Below are 15,153 nucleotides of genomic sequence, written 5' to 3'. Positions count from 1 at the left end.
TAGCCTTCATTTTTTCATCAAATTTGTGCCAAATTCAACCAATTCTGTGAGCATCCTGATTACCAGTGCTTTGAACTGTGCATCTGATGGGTTGGCTATCTCTTCATCACTTAGTTGTATTTTTTTTTCTGGAGCTTTGATCTGTTCTTTCATTTGGGCCATTTTTTTCATCTCTTCTCACTTGTTACATAGTGAGGGACAGAGCCTTAGGTATTCACCAGGGCGGGGCAACCCACCCCCCTGCTTCCTGATGCTATTTGTGGGGGTGGGGTCAGAGAGGGAACAATGGTGCTTGCTCTGCTCTTCGCAGGATTTCAGTCACCTCACCCACTTCCCACAAGCAAAGTGGGCCCTTCTAGTGCTCATTCCCAGGTGGATGGGTTTGTGTACATTCTAGGACCCAATGGGTCTCTCCAATGAATTCTCCTGTGAGGCTGGGAGGTTCTCCTGCTGCCTCAGCCCCCCACAGGTGTTTTCAATCAGTGGTTTGATGCTTTATTTCCCTGTGCTGGGGCCTTGGGTTGCACAGTCTGTCTTGCTGCATGGGTGTTCCTCCCAATTTATCTGCTCGAATGTGGGACTGCCCAGTCCACAATCCGCTGCCTCACCTGATCCACCAACTGCTGCTTTGCTGGTCAACTACAGCCTTGCATGCCCTGCTCCACTATCTGCCACCTCACTGGGTCCTCCAGCCACTGTCTTGCCTCAAATCCTCTCTGCCTGGCTGCCTGTCTCCACCCCTCCTACAGTCTGGGTGAATATGTCTTCTTTAACTCCTTGGTTGTTGGACTTCCATACAGTTCAATTTTCTGTCAGTTCTGGTTGTTTTTTGTTTTCAAATTGATGTTGTCCTTATTTGGTTGTGCGAGGAGGCACAGTGTGTCTACCTACACCTCCATCTTGGCTGGAAGTCCCCATATTCTTTGTTTTTGACTCATTTTTTTTATGCTGTTGAGGTCCTCACTAAGTTCCTTGAGCATCTTTATAGCCAGTGTTTTGAATTGTGCATGTAATAGATTGCTTACCTCTGTTTTGTTTAGTTCTTTTTCTGCAGTTTTGATCTGTTCTTTCATTTGGGCCATATTCTATACCTCCTCATTTTGACAGCCTTCCTGTGTTCGTTTCTATGTATTAGGTGGAGCTGCTATGATTCCCTGTCTTGATACTGTGGCCTAATGTAATAGGTGTCCAGAAGGGTCCAGTGGCACAGCCTCCTCTACCATCCAAGCTGAGTACTCGATGTGCACCCTTTATGTGGACTGAGTACACCCTCCACTTGTAGTTGAGTCTTGATTGTTTTGTCTGGCCATTGGGAATGATTTAACCAGACCAGTCAGCTGCAAGGACTATCTGTGTCCACTGACCACCAGCCATCACTTTCTGTGGAAGATCAGCTGTGCAGGGGCAGTGTGGCAGTGCTAGATGTGGCCTGTAGCAGTGCACTGGGTGTACAGGCTCTGAGGTTTCCTTGGTGGTGCAGGCCAATATCAGCCCCCATCTGTGTTTTGCCCAGAGCCACCCTGCCTAGGCTATAAAACAATCTGAGATGGTTGTCACTTGTGCTGGAATTGGAGATTCCCAGGTGAAGAAAAGCTGTGTATCTAGGCTGGCTGTTGCTAGTTCTGGGCCTGGGACCACTTATCAAGAGGAAGGTGGAGGCTCACTGAAGCTGTCTGTTGCTTGTTTCTTAGTATTTAAGAGTTTGTGAAGCATGAGCCAAGACAAACCATTTATATGGAACAGTCTCTTTTAATAGCTTGGGTAGGCCCATAAGTTGGGTGGGATGGAGTCTGAGGGTATCTCAAGGGCTAGCAAATAGTGTTAGCCAGGTTGATGGAGTCTCAGATATGGCACCTGCTTGCCAGCTCTGTGGCTCTATGGGCAGAAGGCTCAGAAATGGGACAATGGCCTCTGCCTGCCGCTTTGTCTGGGAGAAAGTTGTCTCCCAGCTCTTGCCTTGATGCCAGACACTTCAGTTCCTCCCTGTATTCCACTAGTGCCTTTCAAGCTATGACCCCAGTGCTGAAGCTTAGAGGGAGTGAGTCTGAGTGGGTGAGTCTGTGTGTGGGTTCTTTAAGTGGAAGTGCTTGGGACTCCAGAATTTTCTTCTACCAACTCAGTACCTCCTGGTTTTTTAGCCAGTAGTATGGGGTCTTATTTTCCTGGCTCCAGATTGGGGCTGGGGGACCTGGTGTGGGACTGGGACTCCTCACTCCCAAAAATCTCTCTCCCAAATTTTTATGTACCACACGTGGATGTGTGACCAGTCTGTTCTGCATCTCTGACCCTCCTACATCCATCTGGCCCAGCCTGAATGTATGTGGTTTATTTAATTCCATTATTGTCAGACTTGTGTTCAACTCAATATCTGACAGTTAAGAGTGATGATTGGGACTTCCGGCAAAGTGGAGGCATAGGTGGACACACCATACCTCCACACAGAGCCAAGATCGGAATGGGAACAATTTGGGGGCAGAATGGCACCCAGAACTGACCGAGAATTTGTCTGAATGGAGGTTGGACAACCAGGAGGTTGGGGTGGACCCGTTCGTCCAGACTGGTAGGAGGGGTGGAGAGGAGCACCCGGGCGTGGGTCGTGGCATGCAGAGAGCAGGGTGAATTGGGCACATGGGGCAACTGGGAGCGCGTAAGGCATCTGGGGCGTGCAGGATCACAGCGGGTGGACCCTGAGTACACAAGTGGCGGCTGGCGAACCCACTGAGGCAGTGATTGTGGACCAGGGCAGGGCGTGCAACCCAGGATCCCAGAGAAGGGACTGAGGTCCCAGGAGAATGGAGCTACCATGATTGTTCCCTCCTGCCCCCGCCCCCAAATACAACATCACAATCTAGCAACTGGGGTGCCCAGCCCTGGTGAACACCTAAGGCTCTGCCCCTCACCATAACAGGAGTGACCAGACCAAGAAAAGAGAGAGAGAGAAAGAGAGAGAGAGATGTCTCAAACAGAAGAACAGATCAATGCCCCAGGACACATCCTTTTGAGCGACCAAGAGATAGCCAATCTATCAGATGCACAATTGAAAACACTGGTGATCAGGAAGCTCACAGAATTGGTTGATTTTGGGCGCAAATTAGATGAAAAAATGCAGGTCACCATAAAAGAGATGAAGGAAGATGCATAGAGAACCAATAGTGATGGGAAGGAAACTGAGACTCAAAACAATAGAGAGGACCAGAAGGAAGAAAAAAACAACCAAACAGGAAAGAATGCAGAAATAAGAATTAAAAAACAAAAACAAAAATGGGGAGAAGCTTAGGAACCTCTAGGACATCTTTAAACATTCCAACATCCAAATTATAGGGGTACCAGAAGGGGAAGAGGAAAAGCAACAGATTGGACACATATTTGAACAAATAATAAAGGAGAACTTCCCCATTCTGGCAAAGGAAATAGACTTCCAGGAGATCCAGGAAGCTCAGAGAGCCCCAGAGAATTTGGACCCAAGAAGAAACACACCAAGGCACATCATAATTACATTACCCAAGGTAAAAATGAAGGAAAGAATCCTAGAAGCAGCAAGAGATAAGGGGACAGTCACCTACAAAGGAGTTCCCATCAGACCTTCAGCTGATTTCTCAAAAGAGACCTTGCAGGCAAGAAGGGGCTGGAAAAAAGTATTCCAAGTCATGAAAAACAAGGACCTATATCCCAGATTACTCTATCCAGCAAAGCTTTCATTTAGAATGGAAGGGCAGATAAAGTGCTTCTCAGATAAGGTCAAGTTAAAGAAGTTCATCATCACTAAGCCCTTATTTTATGAAATGTTGAAGGGACTTATCTAAGAAAAGAAGATACAGAAAAAACATGTATAGTAAAATGATAGCAAACTCACAATTATTAACAACCACACCTAAAGCAAAACCAAAGAAACTAAGCAAAGAACTAGAGCAGGAGCAGAACCACAGAAATGGAGATCACATGAAGGGTTAGCAACAGGGGAGTGGGAGGAGGAGAGAGGGAGAAAAGGTACAGAGAATAAGTAGCATCGATTGTAGGTTGAAAATAGATAGGGGGAGGGTAAGAATAGTATGGAAAATGTAGAGGCTAAAGAACTTATAAATATGACACATGCACATGACTAAAGAGGGGGATATGGGTGGGAGAGGGTGTACAGGTTGGAGGGGAGTGAAGGGGGGAAATGGGACAACTGTAATAGCATAATCAATAAAATATATTTAAAAAGAGTGATGATTGTTCTTTAGTTGTAATCTTCATGTGGTTGTGTGAGGAGGCAAGCTGTGTTTGTCTGTGATGTCATCTTGAGTGGAAGTTCCCACATACTTTTCAAGTGCACATAGAACTCAAGTGCTCATAAGTCAAAGTGCTCATAGCTACTTTGACTTAGATAGAACATATGTTAAGACATGAAACAAGTCTTTTTTTATTGTTTTTTTTTTAGTATCAGAATCTTTTTTATTTTTCAAGTGCAGTTGTCTCTACTTTCCCACCACCACTTTCCCCCATTGCACCGTCCCCACCTTCTGCCCCACTTCCCACCCTCAATCCTTTTTCCTTTGGCTTTGATCATGTGTCCTTTATACATGTTCCTTGACAATCCTTTTCCTTCTTTCCCGCATTATCCTCCTATCCCTCCGGTTACTGTCAGTTTGTTCTTTGGTTCAATGTTTCTGGTCATTTGACTTGCTTGTTTGTTTTGTTGTTTAGGTTCCACTTATAGGTGAGATCATATGGTATATATCTCTCACCGCCTGACTTACTTCACTTAGCTTAATGATATTCAGCTCTGTCCATGCTGTCACAAAGGGTAGGAGCTCCTTCTTTCTTTCTGCTGTATAGTATTCCATTGTGCCAATGTACCCCAGTTTTTTGATCCACTCATTTACTGATGGACAACCAGGGTGCTTCCAGCACTTGGCTATTGTAAATAACAATGTTATGAACATTGGGTTTCTAGGTTCTTTTGAATTGGTATTTTGGGGGTTCTTAAGATGTAATCCCAGCAGTGGAATCACTGGACCAAAATACAGTTCCATTTTTAGTTTTTCAAGGAAATTCCATACTGTTTTCCACAGTGGCTACACCAGTGTGCATTCCCACCAACAGTGTACTAGGGTTCCCTTTTCTCTGAAACCTCACCAGCATTTGTTTGTTTATTTGCTTACAATGGCCACTCTGACTAGTGTGAAGTGGTGTCTCATTGTGGTTTTAATTTGCATCTCTCTGATGGCTAGTGACGCTGAGCATTCTTTCATATATCTCTGGACCCTCTGTTTGTCCTCCTTGAAGAAGTGTCTGTTCAGGTTTTTTGCCCATTTTTTAATTGGATTATTTGTCTTCCTGGAGTGGAGTCATGTTATTTTGGAGATCAAACCCTTCTCCAAGGTATCATTGGCAAATATATTTTCCCATACAGTTGGCTCCCTTTTCGTTTTGCTGATGTTTTCTTTAGCCATGGAGAAGCTTTTTATTTTGATGAAGTCCCATTCATTTATTCTTTCCTTTATGCCCCTTGCTGTAGCAGACATATTGTTGACAATATTGCTGCATGGAATATCTGAGATTTCCCTGCCTATGTTTGCCTCTAGGACTCTTATGATGTCACAACTTATATTTAAGTCTTTTATCCACTTTGAGCTTATTTTTGTGTATGGGGTAAGTTGGTGATAGAGTTTCATTTTTTTGCATGTAGCTGTCCAGATCTCTCAACACCATTTGTTGAAGAGGCTACTTTTACTGCATTTTATGCTTGTACCCCCTTTGTCAAATATTAATTGACCATAGATACCTGGGTTTATTTCTAGCTATGTAGCAAACTTGATACCTATACTCCTCCTCTCCAGCAAAACACAGAAATGCTGGATAAGATGTAAAAACCAGTTTATTAATTTCCCACCTGCTGCCAAGGTTTCATCAGTTCACTTATAGATGTGAAAGCTGAAACCCATGGGTTAAGGGAATTGGCAAATTGTACCAGGGCAGTTAGAATGTCAGCTCACAATTTACCTCTCTAGTTTTCATAGTTCTCTTTATTTTGGGCCCTGAGAATTTCCCCTTACTTTCTTATAAATTCTCCTATGCATTTAAATGCACCTCTCCTCAAGCCCACCATGAAGGTGGGACATGTAGAGGATGAACCCTCAGTGAAAGGGAATCAAGAAAACATTGTGCCACTAGCACAGGAAGATGATGAGGAAAAGTGTCTGTCTTGCCCTGGGAATCTTCTCAGTAATTCACACTACTCTTGAGGTCTGGAAACTCTGAAGCCAAGAAATTAAAATAAAACTGATCCTTTGTCAGTAATAGCCCTGAGAAAATGACATAAGTAGACATGAAATATCTGCAGTGAATTGCTCTTAACACAAGGTGCTCAAGATTCCCACAGAGAAAGTTCTGATGAAAATAAGCTCACCTTTCAAAATTACAAAATACTTGGGTAAACAATCTGCCAAATGTAAGAATCAGCACATACAAACAATAGGAACTTGATTTAATTGAGCTATTAAAGAGACTGTAAAATAGAGATGTTTAAATTGATTAGTAACATAAAAGGAACTGAAAAGTTAAAAAAAAAAAACAACTAGACATCATAAATCCATAGGCAGAGCTGAAGAATGATACTGCTAGAAATTAAGCCATTTTTAAAATTTTAATTGTTGTTCAAGCATAGTTTTCTGTCTTTTACTCCCATCCCAGCCCATCCCCTAGCCCTCCCCACCTCCCTCCCATTTCAACTCCCCCCCTAGTTTTTGTCCATGTGTCTTTTATACTTGTTCCTGTAAAGCCTTCCCCTTTTCCCCTGAAATTCCCTACCCTCTCCCCTCTGGTCACTGTCGGCCTGTTCTCTAGTTCAGTGTCTTTGGTTATATTTTGCTTGTTTGTTTGTTTTATTGTTTAGGTTCCTGTTAAAGGTGAGATCATATGGTATTTGTCCCTCACCACCTGGCTTATTTCGCTTAGCATAATCCTTTCCAGTTCCATCCATGCTATCACAAAGGGTAGGAGCTCCTTCTTTCTTTCTGCTGCATAGATTTCCATTGTGTAAATGTACCATAGTTTTTTGATCCATTCATTTACTGATGGGCACCCAGGATGCTTCCAACACTTGGCTGTTGTAAATTGTGCAGGTATGAACATTGGGGTGCATAGGTTCTTTTGGATTGGTGTTTCAGGGTTCTTAGGATATAATCCTAGCAGTGGAATTGCTGGGTCAAAAGGCAGATCCATTTTTAGTTTTCTGAGAAAATTTCATACTATTTTCCATAGTGGTTGTACCAGTCTGCATTCCCACCAACAGTGCACTAGGGTCCCCTTTTCTCCACAACCTCTCCAACACTTGTTGTTTGTTGCTTTGTTTATGATGGCCATTCTGACTGGTGTGAAGTGCTATCTCATTGTTGTTTTAATTTGCATCTCTCTGATAGCTAGTGATACTAAGCATCTTTTCATGTGTCTTTGGATCCTCTGTATGTCCTCCTTGGAGAAGTGTCTGTTCAAATCCTTTGTCCACTTTTTAATTGGGTGGCTTATCTTCTTACAGTGGAGTCACGTAAGTTGTTTATATATTTTGGAGATTAAACCCTTGTCTGATGTATCATTGGCAAATATGTTTTCCCATACATTTGGTTCTCTTTTTATTTTAATACTGCTTTCTTTAGCTGTGCAGAAGCTTTTTATTTTGATGAGATCCCATTTGTTTATTCTTTCCTTTATGTCTCTTGCTGTAGGGGACATATCAGTAAAAATGTTGCTGCATGAAATATCTGAGATTTTGCTGCCTATGTTCTCCCCTAGGACTTCAATGGTGTCACAGCTTACATTTAAATCCACCTTGAATTTAATTTTGTGTATGGTGTAAGTTGGTGCTTGAGTTTCTTTCTTTCTTTTTGCATATAGCTGTCCAGCTCTCCCAACACCATTTGTTGAAGAGGCTATTTTTACTCTATTTTATGTTGCTGCCCCCTTGTCAAATATTAATTGACCACAGACACTTGGGTTTATTTCTGGGCTCTCTGTTCTGTTCCATTGGTCCATATGCCTGTTTTTATGCCAGTACCAGGCTGTTTTGATTACAGTGGCCTTGTAATACAGTTTGGTATCAGGCACTGTGATCCCTCCTACTTTAATCTTCTTTCTCAAAATTGCAGCAGCTATTTGGGGTCGTTTATGGTTCCATATAAATTTTTGAAGTGTTTGTTCTATGTCTGTGAAATATGCCATTGGCACTTTAGTAGGTATTGCATTGAATCTGTAAATTGCTTTGGGTAGTATGGACATTTTGATGATGTTAATTCTTCTGATACATGAACATGGTATATGTTTCCATTTGTTTGTGTCTTCCTTGATTTCTTTCTGCAGTGTTGTGTAGTTTTCTGAATATAGGTCTTTTACTTCCTTGGTTAGGTTTATTCCCGGGTATTTTATTTTTCTTTTTGCTGTATCAAATGGGATTTTTTTCTTGATTTCTGCTTCTGTTGTTTCATTGTTGGCATACAAAAATGCCTTTGATTTCTGGATATTGACTTTGTATCCTGCTGTTTTGCCAAATTCATTTATTAGGTTGAGCATTGTTTTTTGAGGAGTCTATAGGATTTTTTATGTACACTATCATGTCATCTGCAAACAATGACAGTGTTGTTTCCTCCTTTCCAATTTGGATGCCTTTTATCTCCTTTTCTTGTCTGATCACTGTGGCTACAACTTCCAATAATATATTGAATAGAAGTGGTGAAAGTGGACAACCTTGTCTTGTTCCTGATCTTAGTGGAAAAGATTTTAGTTTTTGCCCATTGAGTATGATGTTGGCTGTAGGTCTCTCATATATGGCCTTTATTATGTTGAGGAATTCTCCCTGTAGTCCCACTTTGCTTAGTGTTTTTATCATGAATGGGTGCTGTACCTTACCAAATGCTTTTCCTGCATCTGTTGATATGATCATGTGATTTTGTCTTTGTTTTTGTTCATGTGACGTATTATATTTACTCATTTGTGAATATTGAACCATCCTTTCATCCCTGGGATGAATCTCCCTTGATCATGGTGTATGATCTTTTTAATGTATTGTTGGATGCGGTTTGCCAATATTTTGTTGAGGATTTTAGCATCTATGTTCATCAGCGATATTGGCCTGAAGTTTTCTTTCTTTGCTGTGTCTTTATCTGGTTTTGGGATTAGGATGATGCTGGCTTCATAAAAATAGTTTGGGAGTCTTCCATCATTTTTTTTTAATTGTCTGTGAAGGATAGTAGTTAGCTCTTCCTTAAATGCTTTGTAGAATTCTCCTGTGAAACCATTTGGACCTGGGCTTTTGTGTGTCAGGAGTTTTTTGATTACTGCTTCCTTTTCATCTGTTGTTATTGGCCTGTTCAGGCTTTCTGCTTCTTCTTCATTGAGTTTTGGAAGATTACATTTTTCTAGAAATTTTTCCTTTTCACCCAGGTTTTCAAATTTCTTGGCATACAGTTCTGCATGGTAGTTTCTTACAATCCTTTGTATTTCTGTGGTGTCAGTTGTAATCTCTCCTCTTTCATTTCTGATTGTGTTTATTTGGATCCTCTCTCTTTTTTTCTTGATGAGCCTGCTTAAAGGCTTGTTGATTTTGTTTATCTTTTCAAAGACCCAGCTCCTGGATTCATTGATCCTTAGAATTGTGCTTTTAGTCTCTATGTCATTTAATTCTGCTCTGATCTTGGTTATTTCCTTCCTTCTACTTGCTCTGGGCTGTCTTTGTTGTTGTTCCTCGAGGTCTGGTAGGTGTAGGGTTAGGTTGTTTCTTTGAAATGTTTCTGTATTTTTTAGGTAGGCCTGTATTGCTTTGAACTTCCCTCTGAGGACTGTCTTAGCTGTGTCCCATAAGTTTTGGGTTGTTGTGAGTTCATTTTCATTTGTTTCCAGAAACTTTTTGATTTCTTCCCTAATTTCATTCTTGACCCATTCATGGTTTAATAGCATGCTATTCAATCTCCATGATTTTGAGTGTTTGGGTTTTTTTCCCTTGGGGTTGGTTTCTAGTTTCAGTACTTTGTGGTCAGAGAAAATGCTTGGTATGGTTCTTATTTTCTTGAATTTTTTGAGGCCTGTTTTGTGTCCTATCATGTGGTCTATCTTTGAGAATGTTCCATGTGCATTTAGAAAGAATGTATTTAGCTTGTTAGGGATGGAGGGCTTTAGATCTATCAGTTAAGTTCATTTCATCTAGGGCATTGTTCAATGCCATAATGTCTTTGTTGATATTTTGTTTGGGAGATCTGTCCATTTTTGACAGTGGGGTCTTAAAATTCCCTACAATAATTGTGTTGCTGTCAGTGTCTTTCTGGAAGTCCTCTAAGATTTTCTTTATGTATTTGGGTGCTCCTATGTTGGGTGCATGTATATTTACAATGTTTATGTCTTCTTGGTGGATTCTTCCCTTGAGTATTATGAAGTGACCTTCTGAGTCTCTCTTTATGGCCCTTTCTTGGAAGTCCATTTTGTCTGATATGAGTATTGCTACCCCGGCTTTTTTCCCCCTGTCCATTTCCTTGGAATATTTGTTTTCAGCCCTTCGCTTTCAGTCTGTGTAGGTCTTTTATCCTGAGGTGGGTCTCTTGTAGGCAGCATATGTGTGGGTCATGCTTTCTTATCCATTCAGCTATTCTATGTCTTTTGATTGGAGCATTTAATCCATTTACATTTAAGGTTATTACTGATAGGTACTTATTCATTGCCATTTTCATATCTGTGCTTCTCTCTCTCTCTCTCTTCCTTCCTTTCCTTAAAGCAGTCCCTTTAGCATCTCTTGCAGAGCTCGTTTGGTGGATGTGTATTCTTTTAGACTTTGTTTGTCTGGGAAGTTCCTTATTTGACCTTCTATCTTGATTGAGAGCCTTGCTGGGTAAAGTAGCCTTGGTTGCAGACCTCTGGTTCTCATTACTTGGAATATTTCTTGCCATTCTCTTCTGGCTTGGAGTGTTTCCCTTGAGAAGTCAGCTGCTAACCTTATTGGGGCTCCCTTGTATGTTACTTCCTGTTTCTCCCTTGCTGCTTTTAAGATTCTCTCTTTGTCTTGGTATTTTGCCATTTTAATTATGATATGTCTTGAAGTGGGCCTCTTTTGTTTCCTCTTCATTGGAACTCTCTTTGTTTCCTGGATTTGTGTGACGTTTTCTCTCATCAAATTAGGGAAGTTTTCCAGCATTACTTTTTCAAATAAGTTTTCTATTCCTTGCTCTTCTTCTCCTTCTGGTATCCTTATTATACAGATATCATTATGTTTCATATTGTCTTCCATTTCTCTTAATCCCTCTTCATTCTGGGTGTTTTTTTCTACTTTGTCCTCTAGCTTGCTGATCCCATCTTCTGCTTCATCAATCCTGCTTTTATTCCTTCTACAGTGTTCTTCAGTTAAGAAATTGTATTCTTCATTTCCTCTTGGCCCTTGTTGATAGTTTCTATTTTCTTTTTCATGTTAATATAATTTGCACTGAGTTCATTGTAGTTTCCCTGTAGTTTCTGGTAATTCGCTGTGAGCTCATTGAGCTTCCTGATAACCATTGTAAAAGCCATTTTTGAAAGAAAAAACTCAACAAATAATTTTAAAAGGAGATTATACAAACAGCTGTCAAAATAGCTCATGTACTAGAAGACAGATATGAAGGCATCACAGAAAGATAAAGTAATGTAAAACACAGGATAACATATCTGATATCAAGAATACCATGGAAGGAATAAAAAGTATGTTGAATTATGCAAAGGATCAAATCAACAATTTAGAAGACAAGGTAGAAAAAAAATACCCAATCAGAGCAGCTAAAAAAAAAGACTTAAAAAGAATGAGGATAGTTTAAGGGAACTTTGGAACAACAAAACATAACATATGCATCATGTGGGTAGCAGAAGGAGAAGAGAGTGAGCAAGAACTACAGAACCAGCTTGAGAAAATAATGGCAGGGGCTTCCCTGGCATGCTAACTCTGCTGCTCTGGAGGATTCACGTGTGCTGGTTACAGTACCCCTGATGAAACCATGACCAGATGATAATGAGTTACTGCCACACGTAACAAAAGATTCTTTCTTGCAACATCATGGGAGCATATGAAGAAGGGGTCCTTTGAGGAAAAAACCCCAAAACTTATAAAAGAGTAAACTACTTGAATCCAATAGGCTGCTCCTTAAAAATGTTGTACCCCAAGCAAAACACAAAATGAACAAAATGAAAAAGGAATACTTAAATGAAGATGTGGAAGGAGTTCCAGCCAAGATGGAGGTGTAGGTAGAAAACCTTTACTTCCTTGTGCAACCAAAAGGAAGATAACAACCAATCTAAAAATAGTAAACAACATAAGTGCCAGAAAATCAAACTGCAAGGAACTCCAACAACCAAGAAGTTAAAGAAACATTCACCAGACTCACAGTGCCATAATGCAGCAAAGAGGGTTGCCTTGCCTGGATGAATACTTAAGGCCCAACACACCTACAACATAACAGGTACCCTAAGACAAATAAAATATGGCCCAAATGAAAGAACAGATCAAAACTCCAGAAAAAGAGCTAAGAAATGAGGAGATAGCCAACCTATCTGATGCAGAGTTCAAAACACTGGTAATCAGAATGCTCACAGAACTGACTGAATTTGGTTTTGAAATGAAGGAACAAATGAAAGCTACCCAAAGTGAAATAAAGCAAAATATTCAGGGAACCAACAGTGAAGGGAAGGATACTGGGACTCAAATAAATGACTTGGAACAAAAGGAAGAAATAAACATCCAACCAGAGCAGAATGAAGAAATAAGAATTCAAAAAAATGAGGAGAAGCTTAGGAAACTCTGGGACAACTTTAAGCACTGTAACGTCAGAATCATAGGAGTGCCAGAAGGAGAAGGACAAGAGCAAGAAGTGGAAAAGTTATTTGAACCAATAATGAAGGAAAACTTCCCCAATTTGGCAAAGGAAATACACTTCCAGGAAGTCCAGGAAGCTCAGAGAGTCCCAAGGCAGGTGGACCCAAAGAGTAACACATGAAAACACATCATCATTACATTAACCAACATTAAAGATAAAGAGAAAATCTTAAAAGCAGCATCAGGAAAGGATGTTACCTACAAAGGAGTGCCCATAAGACTATCAGCTGATTTCTCAAAAGAAATCTTATAGGCAAGAAGGGGCTGGAAAGAAGTATGTGAAGTCATGAAAGGCAAGGACCTACATCCAAGATTATTCTATCCAGCAAAGCTATCATTTAGTGTGGAAGGGCAGAGAAAGTGTTTCTCAGATAAGGTCAAGCTAAAGGAGTCCATCATTACCAAGCCCTTAGTACGTGAAAAGTTAAAGGGACTTGTCTAAGAAGTAGGAGATCAAGAACTATGAACAGTAAAATGACAACTATCAACGACTAAACCTAAAAAAGGGGGAGGACAAAAACTATGCAAACAAGTAGAACAGGAACAGAATCAGGGAAAGGGACATCAAATGGAGGGTTTTTGGTGGTGAGGGGGAGGGGAAGAATAGGGGAGAGTAACAGGGAATAAGAAGCAAATTGGTAGACATAAAATAGTCAGGGAGAGGTTAAGAATACTATAGGAAACAGATAAGTCAAATAACTTATATGTACAACCCATGGACATGAACTAAGGGTGGTGGAGAAGGATGGAGGTTTGGGGGATGTGGGGCAAAGTGGGGAAAAAGGGGGAAAAATTAGGAAAACTGTAATAGCATAATCAATAAAATATACTTAAAAAGAAAGAAAGAAAGAAAGAAAGAAAGAAAGAAAGAAAGAAAGAGCAACTTTAAGTAGGAAAAAAAAGATGTGAATGGCATTCCTAAGATAAAACTCACAGATGGTTGACAATGAGGAGATAAGAGCAACAATCAGAAAGTAAGGGAAGAAACTGCAGTTGCTTTAAAGAAAGATAGTCTTTCTTTGCAGGAAAGGAAGGCTCAGAAGATAAGCAGCAAAGAAAAATGCAATGTTATGTTTTCATTGTAGAAAACCTAGTCATGGGATTACAGATTGCCCAGCCACCCTTGAAAATTAAGATAAGGTCACTGGAATATGTTATTGATGTGGACCTACAGAGCATGAAATAACCAAGTGCAAAGCTAAAGTAGACCCAGATCTTGGTGAATTTCCTTTTGGAAAATGTTTTGTTTGTGAGGAAATGGGACACCTGTCCAGATCTTGCCCTGATAATCCCAAAGGAGTCTAGGCTGATGGTGGTTGCTGCAGACCTTGTGGCTCTGTGGAACATTTTAAGAAAGATTGCCCTCAAAGTCAGAATTCAGATCAAATGGTTGGGCAATAACCTGACATTTTTGTCTCTATCCTATTCCTAAGGCTCCTTTTCTCTCAATTAGTTTCGGCTTTGAGTGGAGAAAAAAAGGTGTAATTTATTGGAAGCTCCTCAAAACCCAAGGTGTAGTGCTATGGCTGGCATCTTATGATATACAAGGAGTAGAATTTGAATACCAAAATACTGACATGGCCAGAGCAAGTGGCTTGAAGCCTTAAGTTTTCTAAGTGAAGTCATGAGGGATTTCTGACTTTGGCAAATCAAAACAACCGTCTCTGATGTTTATAGCAGAAATGTTATTTTTAATTGGCCTTAGCAAATGCTCACCATACAGGTCTTGATAATAAGTGGAGACACAATCCTAGGTATGAGTGACATTGCAGGATATCCCAGCACTATAAAGTTAGAGCACTTTTTTACTGATGCCTTTAATGTGTTTCTCAGCAGGTCTACAGGCTAGGACTATAAAATGCCTTTTGCATTACAAGCTGAGTGTACCGGATCAGCTGTACTAGAATCTGCTCATCTGTTTATGTTGTTTTGAGTGTCCCCCAGGGCCATTAAACTGAGGAGGGACTGACTGTGAATGTAAGTGGTTTGTCCATAAGTTCAGGGTGCCTTTGTGACTTCAAGTTGAGCACTGACATGGCTTTAGATTTCAGAGATCCAAACCAGTTTCAACCACATAAGGGAGGTCTATTTTGTTAATCAAATAATGGAAAGAAATGAAGGCATTTATTATAAAGAGACTATATGGTCTTTTGGGGTTGGAGTAGAGGAGATGTTTTCACTGATATTACACCAGAAACAATGACTGTGGCTCAGTGAAACCTAAGAGAGGAAAAGCAAAGAGTACAAGAGAGGGGCCAGGAATGGCATTCCAGAGGACTGGGATCCATGCTGCCACC

General features: G+C 40.6%; 1 pseudogene; it reads left to right on the top strand.

Annotated features, from left to right (window-relative positions):
- The first annotated feature begins 11,981 nt into the window (after positions 1-11,981).
- LOC123817667 lies at positions 11,982-14,257 on the top strand (annotated as a pseudogene).
- The last annotated feature ends 896 nt before the right edge of the window (positions 14,258-15,153 follow it).

The sequence above is a fragment of the Phyllostomus hastatus genome, unplaced genomic scaffold (assembly GCF_019186645.2).
Source record: "Phyllostomus hastatus isolate PE091 unplaced genomic scaffold, TTU_PhHast_1.1 phas_contig_113, whole genome shotgun sequence".
Classification (NCBI taxonomy): Eukaryota; Metazoa; Chordata; class Mammalia; order Chiroptera; family Phyllostomidae; genus Phyllostomus; species Phyllostomus hastatus.
This window is presented reverse-complemented; position numbering and strand designations above follow the sequence as displayed.